Raw genomic sequence first — 27185 nt, forward strand, 5'->3', positions numbered from 1 at the left:
GACTTCATGTGTGTGATTTTTCTTCTTTTTTTTTTCTCCCCCTCATGTTTAGGCTGACTTGGTCTTAAGAGCCTCGTGTAGTGGAGGCCTATGGGTGCGTGACACCGTTGCTGCGAGACCAAGGAGCTTCTGCTGATCGTGTCCCGCTTGTGCTCCTGAGGATCCTTCAGAAAATGTCTGTAACAACGCCTGAAACCCTCTGAGAAAGTCTCTCCATCCTGAGCAGCCCGTTTTGAGCATGACTCCTCGTGGAAATGAGGGAGAAAAATTCCTCCTCTCCAATGACCCTCATAGTGGCATTTACAGTAAGCCCGAAGGGAACAAGTAAACCGGATTTGTGTAGCAGAGTCGCTCCAGCGTCGGCCGTAAACGTTTGTGTGAGAAATTACACAATTGTCAACGCGTGATAGATTATTAGAACCTCTTAAGCTCTTGACGGAGACCTCTTCTCATCTGCAACAACTCCTTTTCTGCCGCTTTATCTAATAACCAAAGATAAATCAGCTTCATCGAAACAGTCTGTTCCACGTTTCTCTCTCCCGGCAGCACAATGAATCTCCCAGATGAGGTTGGGTCGCAGCAGCAAGAGCTCAGAGGGAGGCTGGGGTGCCACGTAGAGAGCATTCAGTCCGAGTCAAGTCTTTATTGAAGCACTCTGTCTTCCTGGACAACAGACAGGTCAGCTTGACTGCCAGGTTATTGCGCGAGAACATATTTTCAGAAAACGAGACAATTAAATCTCTGTGACTGGAGCGCTGCACTTAACTCATTAAACCCATCACGTCTGCCAGGAGGGAAAGACGCAGTAACAAGGCCTTGTGATATCATCTTCACACCAGATGTGCAGACGGACAGAGGTTCTGCCAGTAACTGTGAAACGTGTCCGAGCCAGTTACACAACCAGGTAAAAGCCTGCAGCTGAAGATCATGCTCGACTAGTCGAAGGCTTACCTTGAGAGACGCGACAAAAACAAGAGCCTGTGCTGTCTTTTTTTGGATGCAGAGGTGCAAGATACTGCACAGTGACTCGGCATTTTCTTGAACACATCAGACAGTGCACTTTAAACCCAGATAGGCCCACTTAAAACCCCTCCACCAGCCTTTCACTCTCCGAACGCTCCCTGCTTTACTCTCGACCTCTGAAGCCAGTCTTTGATGTCTGAATCTCTAATAGAAACACACAGTAAAGTGGCGGTTAGGTGGCAAAATATGGTGGTTGAACTCCTCTAATCTAACGGAACCTTTATACGTTTAAAGATCTCGTCAAATTGAAAAGGTTTAACACGTCAGTGTGGCATTTTTTTTGTTGTTGGGTTTTTTTTCAGCAGGGGTGGACAAACTACACAATCCCAGTGCTTAAGTCAAAGCCTAGACGTTTGAACATGAGTATTTCAGTGGAATTTTTCCTTGAGTTAAAGTCTAAAAGCAAAAACTGCAGTACCCTTAAAGCAGTAACTTCACTCAAAAAGTGCATCATGCCTTTCAAGTGTCTTGAGCCCACAAAGATGTTGCTTCATTTTTTTCTCTCTTTCTGCGTCGCTTCTTTGTTACTGCAGAATTCCAACATCAGCTCAGCATCAGCAGATATTGGTCATTCACTCCTCATGTCTAGGTTTTGTTTTTTGGGGGTTTTTTTTTGCCTTTGAAGTACTCACTAATTGGAGCTCCCCAAAATACTTTTCAACTTCTGTACTGCTTCTTTGACGGAGCCAGCCATGTATGTTTATTTGAAGCTAATGGTGACTGACAGCTAACGAGAGCAAAGCTGCCCAAACATAGAAATTTACAAACTCTCAGTCCACCTGTTTAATCCAGTTGTATGCTCCGTAATCCCCCAAAAATCTCTTTTACTTGAAAACTTCTTGTTTGACGCAACTGTAAACGGGCTCGAGTGAGGTGGTTCTCCAGATTTTAGCAGCTGCTCCTGCTAGCGCATGGTAAACTGGGACTGGAAGACTTCTTAATTGTTGTTGTTGTTGTTGTTTTTTTTAATCTCAGATAGTTTTAGCAGATTACTGAGCGTACTGCTGAATAAAGAAAATGCCGACAGTACCTGAAAAAGCCCTTGAGAGTTTGTAAATTGAGAGTTTGGGGCAGTTTTGCTGGTGATAAGTCACCGTTAGCTTCAAGCTAAATATACACGGTGGGCTCTTTCTGCATCCCGGAGTCGCAGAGAGGTAATTCAGAAGAGAAAGAGAAACATCTTTGTAAGCCCAAGTCATCTCTTTGTGAGTACTAGAAAGACTCAGAATAATGTCACCATTGTATATTGGTTTAGCCTCACTATGCACATCTGCAGCTCATTGGATGACACACACTTGCTTTCGTCTAGTTCGTCCATGTTTTACTTGTTGGCAGCCACTTCTTTTCCCCGGGTACAGGCTCAGCGGGGATAGTGGGAGTGACCCTGGAAACTCTTAAGAGGACCTTTTTTTTTCGCTGTCATTGCCAGTCAGTTGTTATTCAGTTCAAGCTAAATATTTGTGGCTGGTGATGAACACAGGAGGGAAAGATGTCCTTGAGGTCAAGACACCTATTTGTGAGAACGTGGAAGACAGACTACCCTTTTATTCTGAGGGAGGTATTGATACTTAATTTGCTTTAGGCGAAGGATAACTTGAAGCAAAAAAAAAAAAAAAAAAAACTTGCCTTTTGCCACTTTAGCATTAAAAAAAAAACTATTGTCACATGGTCACAAAACAGAAAAGATTTATTTCCTTTGCTTAATGTTTGGATCGGGCCTGAATGTCTCTGCAGCAGACGTGTGCAGTCACATGAAGAACAAAAGCAGACAGACAGACAGGTTACTGCCGGGTGTCTTGTACCAGATTATTTACCTGGGAGGGAGGATTAATTCTCCGCCTGCTGAGAGGAGACAAGGAGGAGCTGCAACACTAGACTCCCTCTCCTCCACACACACACACACACACACACACACACACACACGCGCGCGCGCACGAGCTAACACACACTCTAATATCAGAAATAGTCTGTAATCACTGGTGAAATTAAAGGGAAGGCCCTGCGTGAGGCCTTGAGCTGCAGCAGTGATATATTTGGTGTTACCAGCAGAAACCCCTGAGACTACAGCATTATGTTGTTTAGACGACAACTCGGCTGTATAAAAGTGATTCTTAACATAACGTAACTTTAGAAGGTCACAATCAAACTGTTGTGTGTGGAAGCCAGAGAGCATTCAATAACCATGAATTATTGAGAACATTGTTCCTGTTTGCCACCGCCCCACCCCTCCCCACCCCTCCCCCTGCAAGACTGAAGGCGGCGAATGCTTTTGTTTCCTCCTTCAGGGTGAGAAGAGATCATTTTAAAGTCGTCCGGTAATAATCTGGTGAGGGCAACTCTGCCAGAGCCTGAGGGAGCTTTGGGTCAATCAGCCGGGTCAATAACAAGAAAACAGCTAAATGCTCTTAAAAGGACATTCTCCATTCCTCAGTGTTTGAAGACCATTTGGAGAATGGAGTCGAAATGCATTTTTTCCCATCAAATATAACAGATTAAAATTTTGTGTGTATGTGTGTGTGTGTGTGTGCGCGCATGTGTGTGAGAGGACACATTGGTGACCAATGTTTAAAAATTTCCAGAAAGCGTATACGTGAATTCACTCGGTAATAAATTAGGTTGGCTGGTAAATTATGCAGATGAAGCAGGAAAAAACACTTTTGCTGCATAAATTAAATCAGGAGTGGTTCTCCCCGGCTTGCATTTGTGACTCTCAGATAAAACGCCAAACTATTTTGTGTGAACCGCTTTCACTCGCAGACAAAAATCATTTTCAGTCCATCGTGGAATTTAATATCTGAATACTGTAATTCTATTATTTGATGTATTTACTCTTTGATTGTATGTCTGGAGGGACGGTGACCCTTCAGGTGAACCTGACTCGTGTTGTCATCAATCCTGATACTTTGATACCCACTACAACACACAAGCATCAGTGGATAAATCTAAATAAAACAGGAGTTCATTGGTTTTGTTGGATTTGAAAATATGGAATGCGGGGGAGGAAGTAAAGTGCAATTGGAAGTACATTGACAGATTTAACTTCCTGAATCAATAAGTCGCAACGGAAACATCGTTAGAACACAGGCGGCTCCTCTGCTCAGCCGTAGCAACCTAGACAAAGACCTGGGTTCATCGGGTGAGCTGGACAGACGCCAGTGACACCAGCACGCAGGGATCATCAACGACACAAAAAAGTACGTAGCTTGGAGACCACTTGGAAAACCCCGTAAATGCCTTATTCACTGTCTTAGTTCACCCAAAAGTGAGCATGCGGTCATTATCTGTGCTCCACCTCATGCGGATGGAGTTTGATTCATTTGCTGTTGTGTTTTTTCACAGTTTCACAGGGAAAAAGTGCAGGTTGCAGTCATGCTTTGATACATGTGGTCTTTGATATTTACATTTGTTGTCACAACGATAATTTATTTTATTAATAAGGGAGTCTATCAGCAGCACTTGTTTTGGGACTGGGTGTACCTAACAAAGTGAGCAGTGGGACTTGGCCCTGCCCGTCCCCCCCCCCCAGTCCACCCGCCCCCCGCCCCCCGCCCCCCGCCTGCCCGCAGTCCTCCTGTGTTTGGCATCAACAAGGCAGCCAGCAGACGGCAGAAGAAACGAGGAAGTGGAAACATCAGCACTATCTCTCACTCTCTCTCTCTTCAGCACAGGGGAGAGAGAGAGAGCGAGAGAGAGAGAGAGAAACACACCTCTGAGTGACACATACACACATCCACACACACACACACGCGCGCGCGCACACACACATCCACAAAACACACGCAAACTCCGGACAACAGCAGCGCTGTAGTAGAAGAAGTCTCCTCGCTTCATCAGGTCGGTAAAAGCTCCTTTATCGGGATTTTTCCTGCAGGAACGCTGCGCAGCGACACTTGGTTTCTGGCTGAATGTTGGCGGCGTCTGCTGCGCTTTGCCTCGGCGAGCGGTCGCTTGATCGCAGGCTGTTTTTATCTGTTGGTCTCCTCTGGCTGTCTCTGTCTGTCTGTCTCTGACTTCAGCCAGGCAGCGGCTGCGGGCGCTGCTCATTTATTGACACGTCTGATGAGAGCTCCATTCACACATTCAGCTGCGGTGACATTTAAACTGCCGTTAAAATCCATCCCTCCGCGCCTTGTTAGTCCTGGTTTAAGGTTGCGTGGAGCTGCAAGTTGTGTTGTGATGAAGAAAGAAGGCAGTCGCATGTTGCTGCTGGTTTACACGGTGTCCCCACTCGCTGCTAATAAAAGAGCTGCTGAATGGTGCGGAGCTCCAGCATGCCGGCTGCTCTACGCCACCAAACCGGGCCACACCGCACCACCACACCGGGCCTGGGGCTAGAGACTGACCAGATAACCGCTGGTGTGTGTTGGAGCTCTGGAGATCTCCACCAGAGATCTGAAAACTGGTCTTTTTCCAGAAGTCATGTTACTACACGGAGAGGTCCAGCTCTCAGACATGAGAAACTTCCTAAAAGTTTCCATGTGACCCAACAAGTTCAGAGTAGAGTGGAACTGAAGACCCCTGAACCCCGGGGAGGGCTCGGGTCAGTTTAGTGAAGAACTGCTTCCTAGCCAGCCAAGGCTGAACCCTGCATCGTGGCCGAGTGCCGCATCCAAACTGGTTGTGATGTTTGCTAAAAGCAAAGATGTGCAAATGAAGAACAGCAGTGCTGCTGAAGACGGTCTAGAAACCATCATCTGGTCGGTTAGGAAGAACCCCACCATTTATCCTTGCTTTTGATTTAAAATGTCTATCATCACCCACTGATTTCCTCTTTATATTGTTTGCAATTGAGGAATTAATGTGTCTGTGTGTGTGTGTGTGTGTGTGTATGTGCTCTTAAAATCAGTCAGCCATACAGGAAACTTTTATGTGACTCAAAATAGGAACAAAATGACAATGCTGGGAAATGATATTCAAAAAGGTTTAGTCTGAAAGGAGCCTTGAAAAAAAGGGTTGATTTAAACCGTTATTTAGATTTGACACAGAAATACAAACAAACTGAAAGTTTCCTGACAGAAGATGGACCTGCTCCTAAGACCTCTGTTTTGCCCCCTCAGTCGCAGTCCCCCTCCATGCAGAGCTCCTGCCGTCTGCCTTCTGTGCAACTGACCTGCCTTTGCACTGTTAATATTATCTCCTGATCTGGAGTCAGATCGGTGATGAACACACAGAATCCCAGAAATGTCCAAACTCTGGATGAACTGTAACGTTTATGTTTGAGTCGTCCCATTTCGGGCGGTGAAAGGACCATTGTTTGCCTGTGGAAACCTGCTGCACCGTATTTCCTCAGCGATCACTTAGTCTCTAGTAATAGACTTTAACAGCATCCGGCGCCGACACACAGCAGTGCCTGAGCAGCCGGCCCGGGGGCCACACTGATGTCTTGTCATGGTCCCCTAAAGGTGGTTTCTGATAGAGCGAGAGCACATTTACATGCCCTGTTAAGCACCGAAGACGTCCCGGTTGTGATGGAGCTGCACGCTGCTGGCATCACGGTGTCATCCGGACCATAAACGCAGACCGGGGTAGCTCAGGGACGCGCGCAGCCGTGTCTCCGTCTGCTGCTGGAGAAATCCAGGGCCTGCTTCTACCTCACTGTTGTTCGTGAGGATGAACTTGACATAAATCTTGTTGACCTGAGGGACTCTGGGTCGCCCGGTGAGGTTTTGGCCGCCATGTGCAGCCCTTGTCTGAGACCGTGGTCGATGGCGGGATAGAGATTGATGTTCTTTTGGGTTTAGAGAAGGTTTGGCACAACTTCAGCAGTCAAGAAAAGCAATTAAACTCATTCTCAAGAACAAGCCACTAACTTCCACTATTTTGTTTAACTGCCATGTGAAGTAAAGAGTACAGCTTTATCGGGGCAGCCCAGGACTGACGGGTGCCAGAAGCGTTATATTTCAGTTTTACAGCCACCTGAGGGACCTATGTGTCAACAGGAATGCACACACATGTGACAGCTAGTTTTATTAGCCACAGTAAACCTCCATTTCTTGTTAGCTGGCTCGACCAAATAAATATTTCTTGATTCCCCAGAGAGTCTTAAAGAAAGATTCCAGTATTTTTAAATGCGGGCCTATTTTCTCATGTTTTTTGGGTCTCAATGATTACTGGGGACAATCGAGAACCACAAGTCCAGCAACTATGAAGCGTCTGCATGGGGCAGTTTTTGCCTCAGACCTGCTGAGGTTATTGGGTGTGTTTGACGACCTTATGGAAAGGATCCCTACTGAGATGGAGAGAAGAGCAGGATTATACCTGGACGACACAGTAACTTAAGAGAATAACACGACCGCCGCTCTGGAGCAGGTCTCTGCACTACTGGAACTGTGTTTCTCTGCAGTTAGAGTGTGTGGACGTGTGGCCTCATCCATGAAAACTTGCTCTTAAACACTTCAGGACTCTTTTAGCCCTTAATTTGGTTTTACAGACAGGAAGCCGAGCCTGATGTCTGTTGGTAACTGCTTGCTCCTGACTTCTATTGTATAGCTCTTGTAACCAGGCCCGGGTTTTCATCCGAGCTTGAAAAGAATTTAATGTTACAAGAGGTGCACAATAGATGTCAGAGGCAAGAAGTTTTTAAGTCACCACCAGGCTTCGCCTCCTGTCTGTAAAACTAGATTGACAGCGAAAAAAAATGTTTCAGAACAGCACAGCTTGCTTCACTGTGTCTCTGTCCCCTGGCAGTAGTCTGTGAAAGCATTATGACGAGTTTTGTTGCCACAACTGGGAGAGGTGCAAGCATGGACCCCTGATCAGTCTCTAGATCTTCTTGAATGCTCTACTCTTCCCCTACGCAGCGTTCTCTACATCACCACACTGTTGTCTCGCTTCCGCCAGCCCCGCCCCTATTAGTTGGCTGTGCGTCGGGAGGATGATCATAGGACTGATTCTGACAGGCTAGTACTGTTGCACTGTCGAACTGCATCATCGACAGTTTCTGCTGCTCTCAAGGGCGTATGGCTTCAACATTTTTTCCATATTTCATAAAGTTCAATAACATATTCGTTGCTCAAGGACCCTTTTTTTCCATGCAGGAGAAACTGGCCATACTGGATCCCACCCTCAGCCTGTCTTTGCCTCTGATTGGCCTGAGCTCGCTGTCTAATTCAGGATCGTAGAGTGAGATCCAATCAGAGGATGAGCCGGTTCATCTTTGATGGAGGACTTTGAGAGGATACCACAGGTTTTTAATCGTCTCCCTCCGATGTGGCTGTGTGTACCACAAGGGGTGCCCACACCCTAGTTTGGGTATCATGGGTCGAGGGATTCTGTCCATAATGGTGTCAGAAAATACTCTGTTTGTGGAGAGTGCTTTGATGCAGTTGCAGCAGGTCACGGGGTTCTCGCTCAAATATTTAACAGATTTCTGTAATTTTGGACTCAAAGACGTGAGAAAATAGAAGCCCGGTTTAAAAAACAAAAACAAAACACAGTTACCCTTTAAACGCCAGTGTTAGAAATGGTGTTGCATCACGAGAGTAGATGAAAGTCCGAATGTAAACATGGCCAAGTTGACTTGCACCGTTGAAATCAAGGAACTCTGATGACGAGATGCCGTCGGTTGTGTTCTTTAGAGAGGATCCTCGCGTTCCCTGGCTTATTGAGTTGCATCCAGGTGTTATCTCTTTGACACTGCTGACTGTTTGGCATCCTCTCACCTCCTGAAGTGCAACCTTGCCAATTCTGGAGCTGCTCTCGCCCGGCAGCGCCCCCTCCCTCTCCTTACAGCTTGTTATCTCTCTCTCATTAGCTTACTCTCTGCTTTCTCACACACTATATCTTACTGTCTCTCTCATTTTTGCTCCTTCTCTCTTTCCCCATCTCTTGCACTTTCCTCTCATTTGCTCGCTCACACATTGCTGCACTCTGCCAGTCTGCTTTCTCACTCTGTTCTTGCTCCCAGAGGGAAATAAAGGTATGTAAATTGTTTTCTCCTTCATGTATGCCCAGCCTGCTATCTGTTCATCTTAATGAACTCATTTCCCCATTTTTCCCTCTTTCCAAACGCACAGAATTGTGACTTTGCTGTAGTAAAGTCCAAAGTTTCCTGTCATCGCTGCACTCTCTTTGCGTTACGAGCCACTGAGGGTCCTTAATGAAAAACCCTGATATTTTAACATAGCGGTGTTCTCCTGTGGTGCTGCTGCACCCGTCCTTCGGCAGTTTCAGGTTAGATTAATTTGCAGCTTCAAATGGGATGAACGTTGCCTGCATAATTGCTCCCTGTGGTATGAAGTTAATTAAAACAGGTAGGTACCGAAGGTGCGATGAGAAGGTGAGAGACAGACAGACAGACATACTGTAGCTGGCTGAGAGGAAATGTCTGAGGTACCACTGCTGTCTTCTGCTCTTAAATTGCTGCCCAAGGCTAAATTCAGCACCAAGCAGCACTTTGACCTATGAACTAGATGCTATAAATAACAAAAAACTAATGGGAAAATTGTATTGTTTCATAGCGAACTGTGATATCTTAGCAGTTGCATAATGGAGTCCACTCGTGACTGTATTACGACCTTTTACCCAGTGCTTTTTTGCTCTCTGGGCACCGAGTCCATCCATTCTTAGAATATGAATCAGTTGAAGATCCGAGCATCTGCAGGGGTGTTTTTCTGTCGTAGTCTAGACTCCATGCAGAGAGAAGTAGCCCTAGATGACCCAGAAACTGATAAGTTTCCCTCTGCATGCTTGCTCTGCCCGCTGCATTCCAGTTGTGGCATTGCCGCAGAGCTCTGTAAACACTGAGCGAGGGGTTGGCCAGCTCGGGCTCCATTCATCTCTGTGTTTGTGGTATTTAGCATCTCTCTGCTAAGAACATCCTCTAAGCTTACTGGCTGAGGAGGGTAGATGGATAAGCAGTACATCCCCACATCACTTTGAGCTTACTGTACATTTAGTGAGCAGGTGGACCGACTGCATGCAGCTGTTGCAGCAGGACGCTGCATATGTGCCGTGGGTGTTTTATGATTTATAGCATGTGTGCACATGTGCTGGAGAGATTTGCAGCTCCAGTACTGTGTCAGATTTGATCTCCAAGGCCTCTATGTGCCATTTTCACGGTAGCATTATGCTGGTGTGTCAGGATGACCCAGGTGCTAAACGCAGGTTTTCCTCAGCTGTAACCCAATTATAGCTTGTCCCTGTTGAATTCAGTGTGTGTGTATGAGTGTGTGTGCGCGCGCGACTCTCAGCCTTTTAGCTGGTTCGCAATTGCATACTTAACATCCACATTGCTGCTTACATTCGAGTAACCTTCCATTATTTCATCTGTCCACCTGCATCCCTCCATACTTCCTTCCTGTCCGTGAAAATGTGAGCTGGCACAAAGCTCAAACACACAGTCACAGATCAGCGACTCTCATTCCTGTAATGTTCTTATTCACAAATGTGTTCACTACAGGATTTTCTAGCCCTGACGGACAGGAAGCAAAGCCTGATGGTTATTTTTAACTGATAGCGCTAGACATTGATTATATATCGTCCATACCTTCTTACATTTTAGTCTTTGTGAGTCTGAGTGATTGACAGTTACAAGAGGCTAAGATATTGGGAGCAAGGAGTTACATAGAACCACCAGGCTATGCTGCTTGTCTGTAAGACTAAATTGAGGCCATAAAAAATCTAATGTGTGAAAGAACAAAATCCATTTCATGAATGCGTTTGATTGAATTCACTGGCTAGGAAGGGATCAGAGGGTCAAATGTTTTTCTTCTTTTTAACGTTGTATGATGCAGAGGTCTTCACAGGTCCAGAAACGAAGGCCTCAGGAGACTCTGAAAGTGAACCAGACCGTTTGATTAGAAACGTGAGCCCCGGGACCAAGAAACCCAGTCAGCCCACAGAACCTCAGACTTGAATGGCAATGACTTTGAATTGAATGAATTGTAATAAAATTACAACTGATCAAAACAAAACTTTGAGTGTTACATCATGCAGAGGCCTCCTCCTCCCCCGGTGATGCCTGACTGGGACATGACAAGTTTAATCCATCCAACAATCCAAACCTCTGCCAAGAAAATTGGTATTAGAAATAATCCACACTTTCTGCTATTGTGTGAGTAACGCACGCTATTTTGGTGCAAGTCTACTTGTCCCTGCTTGTGCGACTTGTGGTTTAATAATCACAAACACAAAGATGATTTGGCCCATTCGCCATTTCGAACTACTCCTCACAATTGGACCCCTGCTGCGAAACATCGCCAAAATCACAACTGTTTATCAAGTGTTTCAGGTCCTCTCTGGCTTCACACATACTGACAAACTGCCCAGAGACCCGCAGTAACAGAACAGGAACCGACCCAAGTCGATTGACCCGTAATAAGTCGTGGTGTAGAACCTAAATGTGTCTTGGGTCAGGTCTTGGAACTTCAAGTCCAGGTAGAGGTTTTCTGCGCTCCCATTTTGTGAACTTAACTTTTGCTATCTACAGAACTGTTGTAAGTTTGTGTAAGTTCTTGTCTTTTGTGTTTTGTTGTGAGGGTGGACAGTGACGTGTGTGACCAAACCAACTTTCTTCTTTGCTCAGGTTTGAGGAGCTGGCAGGAGGTGTGTTTTCTGCTGGATGTGTGTTGAGGTTTCTTTGTGTCATGATGGGAAACAGAAAAGTCAAATGTCAGAGCTGCAAGTAGGTCCATAAGTGTGATGTTTGAATTTACAACTGCTCTTATCACATCAACAGAATTGCTGGTTGAACTGTGGCGTTTTAGTTCTCTCCACCAGTGGCTCCTCTGCTTGGATGCTTTGCTTCCCATCATGTAATTTAAGTTGAGGGTGTTATCGGCAGGAGAAATGCCAAAGAAGGGGCTCTCACAAAGAGCTGCTGCGACCTCCCGCACACACAGCATTCTGCTGAGTACAGAGGTTATGTTAATGAAAGCCTCTTGAAATTCAGGGCTCAGAGATCAAGATGGACGTTGGCACTGGGCCCTTTCTTCTCTGATCAGGCACAGAGGTCAGTTTAAACTCATGCCCAGTATTTCATTCAGTACAAAGACGAAGAAGAGCTCCAGACTGAAGGAGGGCTGCAAGAAAAGGCTGCGCTGATTGCAACTGTGGTTGTAGTTGCTTTTCATTTCAAATATCTGTTTTAGCCTTGAGTCACATGTTGAAGATGGTGTCCGGCCAAAGGTCGGCCCCATGTCGTCTCCCAGGCGCGCAAACAACGATGATCTTATCAACGCCACTCCTTGATGAGAGAAGACAGCACATACGGATGAGTGGAGGTTCAGTGAAGTGGACCGGAACTAAAAGTAGCCTGTTGTTTTGCTTGATATGGAGTCCAGGCGAGGAGGGGGGCAGGGGAACCATTCCAAGAAACACACAAACTCATTCCTCATATTTTACCTCCATGTTAACTCCTGTATCGCCAGCACTGCAGTTAGGCTTTGTTTTGAAAAGTCTTTTTAATTTGATGTCTGTATTGTTTCGAGGATGAATAGGCTGATTTCTTGCTGTCACTTCAACGGGCCAAACAATACTGTATGTGCTCGGATGACAATAAAATAGGCACGTGTTTGTTATCTAAAGCATTCTTGATGACGTCGTTGTCTCCTGGGCGTTTGACTACTTGTTGCACGCAACTACAAAAACTCGAAAACATTTTAGACAGTTTCCTTTTGTATATTATATAGTATAAAACTGAGTGGAAAGTGGTCTTCGTGCCATAAACCAGATTTGGAAAAGTTCCGCTCAACAAAAATATTCACAGTTGAACTACGCAGTTATCAACCTCTAACTGCAGTCGAACCCTCCCAGCTGATACCGACCAGCTGATTCCTCCGCGTCCATCTGCGATGTTTACGACACACTCGAGTCACTTCTGTCGGTCTAACTTCTACTACTTGTTGTTGAGTAAACACAAAGTTTTTTTTATACTACTTCAAGTAATGAGCTGGAGTCCTGCCTCATCTCAGTCTACGCCGTCTATGAACACATCGCTGCTGCTGTCATTACCACGTCCGTATTCTCAAACATCGATATGACGAGATCAATGAGTCAAGATATGTTGATTTTATCACAAATGATAAGCATCGGCAGATATTTTGTCATTAATTTCTCAGGAAGTATTATATGAACCTTGCTGTACCCTAGGCGCACTTATGATTCCAGCAAGCACTTTCACTTCAAGTTATTTTTGCTAAATTACTTGAATAGACTGCAGAGAGAGGTGCAGGAACACCCAGATAAATGTGTTGCAAATTAATAAATGGGCTGAGATAGGATTTGAACCCATTCTGTCATGATGCAGGCCCCTGCGATATCAGCTTGCTGCAGCGGTGTTTTCCATTCGAGTAGTCAAGTCGTCCTCTAGAGCACATGGACTGAGAAGGAGTGGAGGTCCTTGTGGAACACCACAAGGTCACTAGCTCACTGGATCTCTGGCTGGCGGTCTGAGTGAATCATATCAGAGGGACTCTTGAGAAGTAAGATACTTCCATGTATCTCCCCTCGCTCTTCTGTTTGTCACCCTGTCTTCACCTTCCTTTTCTGCCTCCCCCCATCACACCGGATCATTGTATCCTGTACATATACATGTCTCCCAGTTCCTGACCCCTGCTGCCCACTGACTGACCAGCATGAAGCAGCAGCAGTGTGTACTTGCACAAGCCTCCAGTGGACTTCTCTCCTGCTTGCGTTTTACAGCTGAGTAGCAGCCTGAAGTGCAGTTTCTTTTGGTTCTTACCAGCCAATATAAACAAGCCATAATCACCCTCACACTCTGACACTGCTATTCATCACCTGCTAGCAACAGCTAATGTAATCTATGCACCCTTCAGGACTACCAAAGCCCTGCCGATGGAGATGCTGATACTGTCAAAGTTCAGGCCGAGAGGAAGCTGTTTGAGAAGCCCATATTTTGTTTCAGCTCGCCCCACCCTCGCCTCTATTTACTTGATTAGGTCTCATTTTAATTTATGACACATAATAATGGATATTCATTAAAACAAAACTTGCGAGCATGTCATTCCTGCTCTATTCTTCTCTTTTCTGCTGTATGATTTAAGGTTTTGAGTGAGTGAATCAACACGTGGCTCACTCGACAACAGACCAGCAAAAACCATAGGATTCCTGGGTTGACGTTTCCAGTTGTCCTCTTCCTGCTCTGAGCTTATCTGTGTTTGTGATTCTTGTCATTCCTGTCAGTTCCACTATTGCGACCGCTGATATGCAGTGTTTCCTGTCATCTGAGACAACAAGTGTTCTGTTGTTTCACAGTTGTACAATTGTGTCGTACTTTCGGTGGCCTGAGCTCAACTGAGACCGCATCTGTAAACCACCTGCCTTACCCTGCTTCACCCTGTTTGAAAAAAACCCACCCGTGGCTGAAGAATGGCATGGTACAGCTCAGCTAAGTTGGGCTCAGCGTGGCGCTCTATTGAGAGAAGAGGGGTATTGTAGTGGCAGACTAGCTGGGTTTAGTGTTGCCTTCGGTGCTTGTTGCTGTGTCTGTTCTTTTGTTGTCTAGAGGGGAAGCTTAACACTCGCTGTTTGGATTTTTGCGTCTGCGTCGTGTCTGATTCCTCTGGCTGCATTTACCAATCCAGGCAGTGTCCTGGAGAAAAGACACAGGAAATACCAAGGCCAGTTTTACAATAAGAGGCAAGCTACCGGATGTGTCTAAGCATGTGGTGAGAGTATGTTACAAAGAAGTGGAGGCTTCAGGTGTGAAGTCACTCTAATAAGTGTAGTTACACGGTACCAGGTAAGGATTATTAATATTCAGAGCTTGTGAAACGATGTTTGCAATTAATATCACAGCTGGCAGTTGTATGTGTGCTGTGGTTGGAAAGAAAATAGCCTCCACATATCTGGATTTTTGGATGAGTCAAAAGTTTTGCAGCATATTTTCTACATGTGTGAAACTTTAGTGCTCACAGATGTAATTTGCAAATATGCAACAAGGTTTTTAGCAGAAGTAGAAATCTTTTTCTGCACGTTTAAAAGTTTGGAATTTCAATTCCCTTGAAAATGTTTAAAAGTAGCTGAAGAAATATTTGTCTGTTAGCTGTCACGGAGTCTGAGAGATGGAAGCTAAGATTTCCTACTTGTGTGTGCTACCTGGAAGCTACAAGCTACAAACTTAAAGTTACAAGCATTTTGAATCTTGACCTGGGTTTTACGCCTGAGCTGATTAGCCAATCGGTGTGTTCAACTGGCCGATCAGAGGACGTCAAACTATCCAATCAGGGGCTCGATGTTTTAGCATATCCAAAGCATAGCTGGAGACATCATGGAGGAGTTTCTCTATACGCCAAACTGGGACTTGCGTAGTGAACTTGATGATGTCACCATCTCAACAGGTCCAGGCCATAGCAGGAAATACCGTACATGGCTACTCTCATCCTAGTTGCAAACTTCTTTTCAAAAGCTTAAAATATAAATGACCCTTAATTGATCCCATACAGCCATGCTGAGCTCGAAAAGATTATTGAGGGTTTAATGTGAAATACTTCCTGACATTGCCTGAATGTGAACTGCTTCATTTCCTGTTCAGCGAAAGACTGAAGAGAAAGGTCAAGGAGTGTAGTCTCAACCCGATGTAATGTGGTTAGCTGTTAATGTTTTTCGATATCAATTACAGGGAAGGCTGTCAAGTGAAAAATGTCTGATGTCTGTTTCCAAGTACTCACTGAATAGATGTATGGGGGGTTGTTCGGCAGCGATTACATCATTCCAATGACATCGTACCCACAGCAATGAAAGCCTGGCCTGAGGAATGGCCTCCACTTGTGCTTGCCTCTCCCTCACTCTCCCCCTGTCACCCCCCCCCCCCAATGATCCACATAAAAGTGGTTTACATGCAGTTAACCCATAAAAGGCAAAAATGAAGTTCCTAGAATCATATGTACCAGTCCGTAAATAGCTCTGCTGCAGCCTCACTTCAACCCCACAAACGAAGCCCCCACCCACTGTTTGACTAGAAGTTGACAATAATAGGGAAGCCACAAGCAAAGCCCCAATGAGTGGCCTCGCAGGGCCGAGGCTCAGCACGCAGAGAGGATGAAAGCAAGTCACCACACTGCGAGGGTGGAGGCCGAGCTGGCATAGTCGTCGCTTTATGACTGACCAGGCAGACAGGGCTGGAGTGGGTAAAGTTAGGGTGGGGGAGGTAGGGCGTGGGTGTAGCATATGGTTAAATAAAGATGTGAGGGGATAAATAAATAATAGGAAGGCAGTGAAGAGGGCAGAGCTTTGGCAAATTAATGGGTGAGGCCATAGACTTCTGGGCTTGGGGCATCTGTCAGGGGAGGGGAGGGCACGGTTGACGGGTGTATGAAGCATGGTTTTAGTCCACGGGAAAAAATGAGCAGTAGAACAATAACACGCTCCTGCGTGACACTGCTCGAGACGAGAAAGACTGAATTACTCGGCAAATATTTTGAACATCACCTCCAGTGGAAGCTGGTGTGTTGTGGCTGTGTGCAGTGATGTAGCACCGATGAGCCCTTGGTGGTGGTGGTGGTGGTGAATAACACAGTGTCGCCAAAAGTGCAGCCAGCCAGAGAGGAAAGGCAAAGAGCACCTAGCAGGGTGAGCCACCAAAGTGTGTGTGTGTGTGTGTGTGTGTGTGTGTGTGGAATTAAGGGTTGCTTGATCTATTGCTACAGCTGTGGGGGGGGGGGGGGGCTGTGGGAGGGGACACAGAGACAGCTGGCAGAGCAAAGGGTGAGTGTAATGAGGAGTGTGTGTGACAGTCACAGTGACTCCTTTGTTCCCACTCAGTAGTGACAGTGGCCACTCGTAGATGGCTGATCGGTGACTGAATCCTTTCACTGCACCTAGACCACATAGAAGGCCCAGCTGTAGACTCTCAGTCAGTGGGTTTGCATTCTCAGTTGCAGTCAAGCCATAGTCCCTTAATTTGACTTGTGTTGTTCCTCCTCATATGCGAGGACCAAGGAAGACTTGATTTGATGGAGGTTTGCTCCAGCAGGTAGCAGTGTGACCTCACACAGCACTTTTTTTTTCTTTTTAGATGTTTATCTATTAGTTGTTCTCAGCATGGCAGCAAGCACCAGCTGCCCTTGACTTTATGCTGTTTGTCGCAATACTGCAGCAGAACGTAAAGACCATGCACAGAACACCAAGGCCGAGTTGGGGGGGGGGGGGGATAAATCCATCCCTTACGTGCATTACCTTTCTATGTTAGTATGAGTTTAGTTGCACTGACGTGTTTTCGAATTTTAAAAGTTCTGTTTTCGATGCCAGGTACTCTTCTGTAAGCGACCAGTAGGGGGCGTTTGTGAGTGCTTTGGAGGCGCTGCATTTGTCCGGCTGAGACCCTTGTGTTGCTATGATACGGAATATCTGCTTTTTGCACTGGAGGAAATGAAGTCTGAACCACAGAGGGAGAGAACACATCCTGGTCTGCGTAGGTTCATCTAATTTTTTGGAGTGAGCAAATGTATTGATAAGTAGTTTTTGTTCAGCGCTCTTACATGTGGGCTGTAACATAGAGGGGCTCCTGTTCCTGAGCTAAAACACTGATTAAATCTTCAAGAAATTCCACTTTTTTGACTGGTGTGCGACCCTCTTGAATTGCCTTGGAAAACAAATGTTATTTGGTGTGGCGTCTTGTGAAGTGTCTTAGGACTTATTTGAATGCGCAAACACACAAAAAAAAGTTTTTAAACCTTGGCTGTGATGGCTCATAAAACACCAAGCACCCGGTGTTCTGTGCAGGAGAGACACTTGTGACACGGCATAAAAATGCAATAAATTGCCTTGAGAATGAACCTCATGTCATAACCCGACGTGAGCTAACATCACGTCAGCGTAGTGGCCGTGTTTGACTCTGCAACTCCATACCACAACATGCTAGGAAAAAAAAATAAAAAAGAAGCCCATAACCTGTAATGTCAGTGCCCTCATACAGGGCTTATTATGCTTGTGATGATAGCATCCATGCTATTGTAAATGTAGCGCCTGATAACATGCAACAACATCCCGGTGGCTGTATGCGTTGGAAATGAGTGTTTCCGAGGGCCCAAGTTGCCTGAGTTATAGTTTAATAACAGGAGTAATTTTTGCTGCGGTGCGGAGAAGCATTTTATGTGCGCAGTAAACCTGTGTTGCTTCCATGGTGCGCATTGTTGCACGGCCACTTGAGACAGCTTATTCCACCTTTCTTTTATTAAACTTTTCTAGTGTGGTTTCTTTTATTGGTCCCAGCACAGTCATTTTTTTACTGCTCAGAATGCCTGAAACCTTTAGACCAACCAACAGAGAATGTACAAATATATATATATATATATATATATTAGATATATACTGTATATATCTATATCTATATATACATACATATACATATATAGATATAGATAATCTATATCTGTCTTTTATCTCGCTCTCTCTCTCTCTGTGTGTATATATATATTATATATATATCTATATATATCTATATATAGATAGATATATCTATCTCATTCCTTTCTTCTATTACAGGGGGCCTTTTTTCTCTGAGAGCTCTACACTAAAGCATCCACTCTCCCACAACCATTAGCCAGCCACTGTTTTTCTTTTTTTTCTTCTTTTTTTTTTTTAGGGGTTCAATAAGCTGCTGACTTCTTCCTCTGAGTATCTGAACCATTTAGTTCAAGTAGGACAAGCAAAAATAGCCACAAATCAATCCCAAATGCTCCCGGGCTCTTCGCACATCTCTCGATCTAGGCTAGCACAAGTCAACGGGGAATAGAGTGACACGGCGTTGAGAGCCGGGAGGAGTGACTGGCAGACTGGAGCTTAGAGGAGGGTATGACCATTAAAACAGCGTGAGTGGTGTGGCAGCGATTCGGACCTTGACACACTTCAAAAGCTATTAAAGAGGCAGCAGCAGATTATGGTTTGTTGAGTTATGATGATGATATGACCTTTTGGTTATTACATGCTTCAGTGAAGATGGTAATCCTCTGAGCTATTGAATTTAGCTAAGTGGACCATGTTACCATTAAGAGATGTATATGAAGTGTAGCAGCAGTTCTTAACAGACCAAATGATCGATTGCTGTGAAATGTCACATGTGGTTATGGGCTGCGTGATTCCATCAGACACAGAGAAAATAAAAGAGCAAAATGCAATCATAGATGATCAGATTGTATTATGATATAATGTTTACATTTTTTTTTTTTAAATAAGAAGAAGAAGACGTATTTAGAATGTTTGGGGTCTTATGGGTTTGTGCATTTTCAAAACCTACCTCATTTGGTTTGTGCCATCGTCCTTTTCAGTTTGGTTCAAACCGTAATAGCAGGCATGCCATGGTTCACTAAATGGACTCCATGTTGTCAGATGCACGTCTGTCTGTCTACAAACGAGGTACGCGCAGCTGACAGGCTCTCGTAATCACTCAAACTCTTTATCGTGGCTGCGATTTAAAACCAAAATTAAATAGATCCAATTCATACAATTAACAAACTCTGGTTTGAATCTCGATTCGGACTTCCAGGTGTGAAAATGCCCTTAGATGCACTGTGTGCCACCGAAGCAGTTTTGAGTTCTTAATGTTGAGCTTGGTGTTGGCCCGGACATGTTTTTTCTGTCCTATTTAATTCTTGCCTGACGACGGTTGTACAGGTATTTGCAGGGAGGTCTTTTGCAACAAACCAATACATTTCACCATAATTTGCATTAGCAAATGACCTGACTTTCACAACAAATGGTGCGGTTTGCACATACGGAGTGGGCAGGAACTAGGCTAAAAACAAAAGTGATGCGTGTTCGTGAGATGGAGAAAGGGAAGAGAAGCACATTTGAAACTTGCTATGAGGAAACAAATGTCTTCTGCTCCACTTCTGACAAAAACTTCAGCTTCACCAGAAATTTAGTTGTCTGGAGCTTTCAATTAAAACCTTCGCAAGCAGTGTTTTGTGGTATTTGTAACCATGCAGGGTAACATCACAAGCTAACAACCACAGACAGCGATAATGGGATCCATACATCAGCTCTCATGACAAGCTTCCCTGAGAAACTTCAAATCTAACTTCATGCAGAAACGCTGGCACAGCTGCAAGCCAGTGATTATGTAGAATTTCTTTCACCCTCATATCTTTCATATTTCTCTGCATCTGACCATCGTGGGAAAACCAGCAACACAGAGCAAACACATGGGTAGAATATACGCCGTCTTCCTGTGTGCGGGACCGAATGGGTCACCCTGATACGATACCGTCTGAGAGCAATCCTGCTTGTGTATGTTTGTCCTAACAAATTGAAAGTCCGGCCTTGGTGGCTCGGCAATGATTTGCAATGGAAATTCCCTGACCCAGGGTGCCCAATCCTTCACATCCCATTTAGCTGGATGGAGCACATGCCAACCCTGCCGGCACTGCAAACATCGGAGATAAGCTTCCGTAATGTAACAAAGTGGGACTGAAAAGGGTTTCTAGTCATCAGTGTTGCAGTAACCTTTTCAGCTTCTAACCCCGCGAAGACGCGTCCCAACTGTGACGCTCCCTGCTGTACTCTGTACCCAAGAATATGCTCCTGCTCTGTCAGAGAGGGAAACTTTTTTTTTGTAAATGACGTCAATCAAGCCACTTGATTTTTAAAAAAAAACTAAAACGGTATTGCAGACTTCATATTTCCTCATCTGTATTTGTTTTATGGGAAATGCATTACATTGAAATATAAACCCTTTTCACATCGGTATTATACAGTAAGTGATTAAGTCCAGAAAGATTATAACTCCATCTTTTCACTCTTTCTTCCCTTTTTTTGTTTCGATCACAAAATTTTTTTGTCTTGACTCTGTTTCCGCTTGACCTTTGGAGCCACATGGACGGATCCAAATGAAGGAACTTTCTCTAAGACAATTTTGGACTGTGAAACTGTAAATGAGGCAGTTCAATATTAAGAGTGCCAGCAGGCACCTTGTGCTCCTCCTGCATTTGCTATAACTGCCAGAGGACTAGTCAGAGCCTACTAGACATCTAAAATAAAAAAAATTTAAAAAAAGTTACTGGTACAAATGCTGTGAGTGCATTTTTCACTCCTCCCATCATTCATTTTGAAAGGACGCTTATTTAAGAAGAACTACACGGTGACGTATCGAGCGTAACAGTTAGTCATTACTGTACTCTGCTATTCTGGCCACGCTCTTAGGCAGAAAAGTTCTCTTTTCTTTCTAAAATGGGTGAAGCTAAGCCTTTAGCTACAGAATTGTTCTTGCATAATGTTCTATTCTGGGAGTCACACACAGCTCACGCCTGATCGACGCAGCGCGCTGCTCTTGTTGTGGGTTTGTGGGTGTAACTTTTCACAGCACCTGCCTTTGGTTGTTCAATTCACGCGCTGAAGCTGCACCATCATTATCTTGCTCATGAGCAGCAGTAATCCGCTTATAGGATGGAAGACCCCGTAGAAACCGTGCTAATTTAGACGGGATGGAGCAACCACTGTTAAACTCTGTGTTTTCAAGAATGAGAAGCAGCGCCGCTGGAGGATATAAAAAAACCAGGCTTGCACTTGTGATAAAGTGACCATCTTTTCTAAAATAACCTTTTGTCTGGTGCTTGTTTCCCTGTTGTCTGGTGGGTAATTTTAGCAGTTTAAGGAAGTGGGTTTCAATTATGTTTTGTTTTCGAACGTCTGAGTCGAACACAAAGGCTCTTGAGCTGAAGAGTGGAGGCCTGTTCAAACACAGTGTGTGTGTGGATTTGAACTTTTCTTAGAAGACTTACCTTTTCTTTTAAGGACTGTATTGTTTTTAAAGTGCACTTGTAAGGTTTATTTTTTATTTCCAAAAAAGCCCTTTTGAGCCAGACTAGCAGGTATGTGGAGGATAAAACCCGTCTTTCATGATGCTGTGTTGGAGGTATTGATTTGTCCTGTGGTAAAATGTGATTAGTTACACAACCTGGGAACTACAGTGAGTCATAAGGGTTTGGTTTTTTTCAATGAAAGCGCTGCATCATGAGGTTTTAAAGACCGTTTATGTGATTGTTTGACTTCTCTGTAATGCACCCACTTGGAGTGAGTGGGGGTGTGAGAGTGATGCAATGATGCACACGCTGCTCAGCTGGAGTAGTCAAGGTCGCTTTACGATGGAGGCGTTTTTTTTTCCTGTTGTGAATGAAGAATGCTGCGCTGGTCCCTTCTGATGCCTTGCCTCCCGCCTCCCGTTTCCCACCGCCACACACATGCGTACGAGCTCCACACTTAGACAATGGAACTATAGACCTGTTTCCATGACTTCCCTCTCTGCCCATCTAACAAGCAACATTCATCCCCGCCTTGGTCATGTGACCTAGCAGGGGTTTTTTGTGTGGTCCCGTCCCCTCTATGCATACTCTTAGAGGTCTTGTGAACTTTTTCTGCATGGTTTGCTCCTTGAAGCGCGCGCCACAGAGGCTCCAGTCATTGTTCTCTGCATTGAGCTCTGGAGGCAGCGTTCTCCCCCGCCGTCTGCTGCTGCTTCTGAGGAACTAAACTTTGATGTTTATCAGATTTCTTTAGTGGTACATCAAGATAAGTAAAGTTTATTGGGCTTTGGTTCTTGACTATTTCAACACGAAATTACAGAGGAAATAGCAGCAACATAACTCAAAATACAGTATAAATATTAATCCATGTGCGTATGTTTTTGCATGTTTGTGTGCCACTGACAGACAGGCTACAGGCTGTTAGCGTCAATTATTCATGAGCGTGATTGCTTGGTGAATAAACCTGTCACGGAGCCTGCTCGTTTGGGTCTAACTACCACTGTAGCAGCAGCCGAGGGAGTCCACAGTCGGGGCTTTACTGACACTCACTCATTCAAATGAATCAGATCCTACAAAAGATTAGGAACATCTCTCAGTAGAACCCAGTACAGTTCAGCAGAACCACAAATTACAGGCCCCAGCACATAAAGTAAGCAAGGAGCAGCAAGGTCACAGAGGCGCTCAAACACGGCGGTCTTACACCGCATGATACAGACCAGACATCATGAATATCGGTGTCTTTGAAACAGGGGTTCCTTTTGAATCGTCACTTTGCAGTTGTACGCCTTCGCCCATCTGTCCGGTTGCATACGTGTGCAGACAACATTCATGTTTGTCCAGACTCTTAATTTACCCTATGATATTCTGACTTGAATGGAGTTGAATTTAAATATGGCCAGAAACATGTTTTTCAGAGGATTTTTATGTCACATTGAAGAAGACCTTTGACCTGTTGAACAGTGTGACTCAATGAAGTGATATGTGACATTTGTGTGATATTTGCTCTCAACTATTGGGGACTGAAAAACAGAGTCATAGCCAGAAACAATATTTGTGCAGCCACTGTGACTTTGACCTTTGACCCACCGAAGCTTCATCCTTGAGTCCAAGGCGATGTTTGTGTCACATTCAGAGTATTTCCCTTCAGGTGTTTTTTTAAGATATCAATGAGCATTTGCTGTATGAACAGACAATCTGAAAATAAATACCGTCGACCCTCAGCTATTGCCAGCGCAGAGGATTTCAGCTTTGATACAAAGGACGGACGTCAAGGTTCTGTGTTGGAAATGTGTACTACTGCAGTCCTGACCCGAGCAGGCGGCTTCGAAGATAACACAGCAGAACTCTGTCGTTAAAATAAATCCTTACCTGCAGCTGATCTGTACGGAACAAATATATAGGCAGCGTGATGCCAGGTCAGAGGCATATCTTGCGTGTCACTGATAAATCCTATTTCTATCGGTTCAGGCGACTGGTGTCTTACATGGACATCTATACCCTCGCATAACGTTGATACACATAACAGTCCCTTAATAAGAGAGACATGACCCACGCAGGAAGTGAGCAATAAATCTGACCACGGTTAAACCCACGGTCTTGTGGCTCCAGCCACATGTGTACTGTACAGATGTGAGAGTTATATCAATCTTCTCATTTAGGAAAGCTAATCAGTGTATTTCTCCAAACTGTGGAAGCATTTCTCGGCTCCTCCGGAGAGCGAGTCACTGAATCTCTGATTGGCTCGATGAGCTGGTTGGTGCCTTTGCATGTGTATGAATGAAGACAGGAAAACCATTTCAAGACCTGTTAATATAGAGAGAGTGCAATATAAATGAAACCCTTTGAAAGTTTAATACCCATTTGATGCCTGACTATTCATGGCTACTAACTTGAGACGTGAGCATTCAACTGAGAACATTTCCTATCCATTAATTTGAACGCGTGCTTGGTTTGCTAGCCAGCATCCTGTGGTAAAAATGAAACATTCCAAACAAAACTCGATGCAGGAGAGTTTTAATCCAGAAATGCAAAAAAAAAAAAAAAAAAAAGGCGTATCACTGTTGGGATGCAACAGTTCAGTTGAGCAGTAGCAGAACAAGCACCCGGGTGTGTCTCTGGAAGGTCTTCAGCCCAAAAGAATCTGCCACCATCAGTAAGGTAGAGGTATTCAGATAGCTAGTTTTAATTCCTGGAGTGCCTGTGAGAGGAAGGAGTTAAACGCCGGGCTAGCTGCTGATTGCAAAACCTCTTACAAGCTGCATCGCACCTGCTTGTTGCTTCATCGACGTGTCAGCTGGAGCTGCTTTCACTCAAAACAAGCTAACACCTGTAATGTGGGCCGTCTAATCGGCGCTCCGATTGCTCAAAATCTCATGTCATGAATTTGCAATAGCGCCTGGTGCTACTGATGTTTGACCCACATTTGGTAAACAGGCGTGGCTGCAATAAATGGGGCAATGAAAGTTGGCCCCCTCTGCTGGTTCCGTCACCGAGGTTTTGCCATCTCTGCCTTAAATGAAACCTTTTTGTGTTAAAGCAGCGCTCTCGGAGCAAAAGAGTGATAATAGTTACCCCTGAAACACCAGAAGCTTAGTCGCTGTGTTGGCCGGCATCCATCGTAATTCCAAAAGCATTGTGACGGCTATCTTTTCGGTGTGCAATTGCTCCAAGTTGCCATCAACACTGGACAGAAAAGACAAAAAATTGTCCAAACTTGCATACCTCCAGGTGAAAGGGTTTAGTCAGCAAAATCAACAGAACACTGGGATCTTTAGTCATAAGTTGTTCAGGAACTGCTCAGTTTTAGGGCGCATTCTCTAAAAAGGTTACTGGTCTCTTGCAGTCTAGGAACCGCTTTTCTGCTTCATTTGCTGAAAACGTCTCGTGGGTGTTTCTGGGACCGTTTTAAAAAATATCATTGAACATTTTACTTGAATCCCTTCCAGGAATTCTGGATCCATGTATGCTGAAGGCCCCTCAGGCCTGGACACCAGCCGCTGTCGAGTCGTCTGGGGACACACACAGTCTAGCTGACATTTTTTATCTCTCTATTCCGCATCTTAACTCTTGGTAAAGCTGAGGTAATTTAGAAATCGGCGGTTATCAGCCTTAGAATCTGTCAAAGCCTCCCGGTGAAGGTCAGGATAGATGAATGGTTGAGTGCACAGAAAGTTTGGGAGGGTATTTTCATGATGTGTGATTCCTAGTAACTGTGGTAATTATTTGTGATTTTAAAAGCGTAACTCGTGGATATCAGCCTGCTTGCCACATTACTAGAAAGTAACAGGGATTTACTTTTAGAGGACAACATTGGATCAGACAGCATCTCCGTAACTGAAACCGTGCAAAACCCCCCGTAATCCATGGATATCCTTGCCTTAGTATTCCGTTTTGAGGATTTCCATGGTCTCTGAATATGAGTCACAGATTCATGTTTGGAGCCACTTGGGAGTACTTTAATACTGCTGGAATCTGGAATATTCTTCCCAAATCTGCCTTTCATTGGAGGAGTATGTATCGTTAGATATGACTGGCAAGTGTAAACGAAGTTTGTGTAATTTGAGAAAACACCCACGTCATACCTGATGATACCCTGAGACGGTAACCACTACTCAAGCATTCCACCAGAGAATCACTGAAACTTCCAATCAGGACATCTTTGGATCCTGGCCCTTATCGCCCAGTTTGGAAAAACCACTTTTGCAAGAATTGGGTCTTTGACCTGGACGGGTTCCTTCCAACAGGGTTGAGAAGCTGGAGCGCAGAAGGTTACTCTGTCAGTGACTCACTAAGCCTGTGGGCTCTCTCACTCTCTCTCACACACACTCCTGTGAAAAGGCTTCCAGGGTAAACACCTAATTGTGCGGCTCTTCTCTGTTTTTTGTGCTCTCACCACTGAGCTTGATGCTGACTGATATTGAGTTATATAATGGGGGAAGATGGCATGTTATTTTTAAATCTAAATAGGAAGGGGATTGTGTTTGAACAGGTCACATAGCCCATTGTGTTTCAGTTAGCAGGGCGATGGAGGAAAAAAAACAACATGTAATAGTCACCTTGCATAACGCACTTTAAGCACTGAGGATTAAAATATACACAGCGCTGTATTTATTGGTTCCAGGTAATGTTTCATAACACCTGAAACGCTCCAAAATATCACCAGTTTGGATCGATCAGGAAATAGCTGGGAACATCATGTAAACCTGCGTCAAGGTTATGTCTAGGACAGTTCATTCAGTCACGCATCAGCCTTCATGACAACGTCGAGGTATTGGCACTTGGATACAGAAGTTTCACCTCCGTTGTCTCATATTTCACGAAACAGTCCAGTGGCAGGAGTCCTCTCAGGCATCACTCCACTTGTTTGCCTATTTGTATCAAACCTATTCTTCAACTTGCTTTTATGAGTTCGGGTGAAAGAAAAGATAACGGCACTCAGCATTTTCCTCCATCGGCTCGCTAGCTTTCCTCCTTGATACCAAACTGACCAAACTGAAGGGAAACAGGGCATATTGGCCTGTTAGCGGTGGCTGTGTTCTCCGTGGCCGTTGCTTGGATGGTGTGAGCTGCTGTGCTCCGACGCTGTCAGGATTCGGGTGCTTGATTATGGTGGATCAACAGATGAAACATGAAGCATACAAATTACACACATTTTACACAGTGTGTCCTAAACTGGGCACTAATTATATCAGTATAATCACAGCCTGAACTGTGCTGGTTTTTTTCACCACCCGTCAGCCGTGCTGTACATAGCTGTTAATTCCATTTCCCTCCTGAAGCTGTGAGATGTGAAGCTGGTCTCAGACCAGAGGAGAGCAGCCCAGTCTGGAGGACCTCTTCCTCCTCCTCCTCCTCCTCCTCCTCCTCCTCCTCCTCCTCCTCCCACAGAGTTTGTGTTCATATTCTTGGTATTCATATACTTTGTATTTGTTTTCTCTCATTCATAGCCTCGGTATTTGCATT

At 44.8% G+C, this 27185-nt stretch overlaps 1 protein-coding gene across 6 annotated transcripts in view; it reads left to right on the plus strand.

Annotated features, from left to right (window-relative positions):
- The first annotated feature begins 4637 nt into the window (after positions 1 to 4637).
- The window catches only part of elmo1 (engulfment and cell motility 1 (ced-12 homolog, C. elegans)), a 109620-nt gene continuing 87072 nt past the window's right edge, over positions 4638 to 27185 (plus strand). For 4 of the 6 annotated variants that reach the window (XM_086192665.1, XM_086192670.1, XM_086192669.1 and 1 more), the window contains exon 1: positions 4638 to 4857. The gene's annotated coding sequence lies outside the window, so the exon portion shown is untranslated. Of the gene's footprint in view, positions 4858 to 8922; positions 8942 to 14706; positions 14726 to 27185 lie in introns of those variants that run through there. The other 2 variants (XM_086192667.1, XM_086192668.1) reach the window with 2 other exon arrangements.

This window comes from Aulostomus chinensis, chromosome 22 (assembly GCF_037954235.1).
Source record: "Aulostomus chinensis isolate RoL2024-O1b breed Wild chromosome 22, RoL_Achi_v1.0, whole genome shotgun sequence".
Classification (NCBI taxonomy): domain Eukaryota; kingdom Metazoa; phylum Chordata; class Actinopteri; order Syngnathiformes; family Aulostomidae; genus Aulostomus; species Aulostomus chinensis.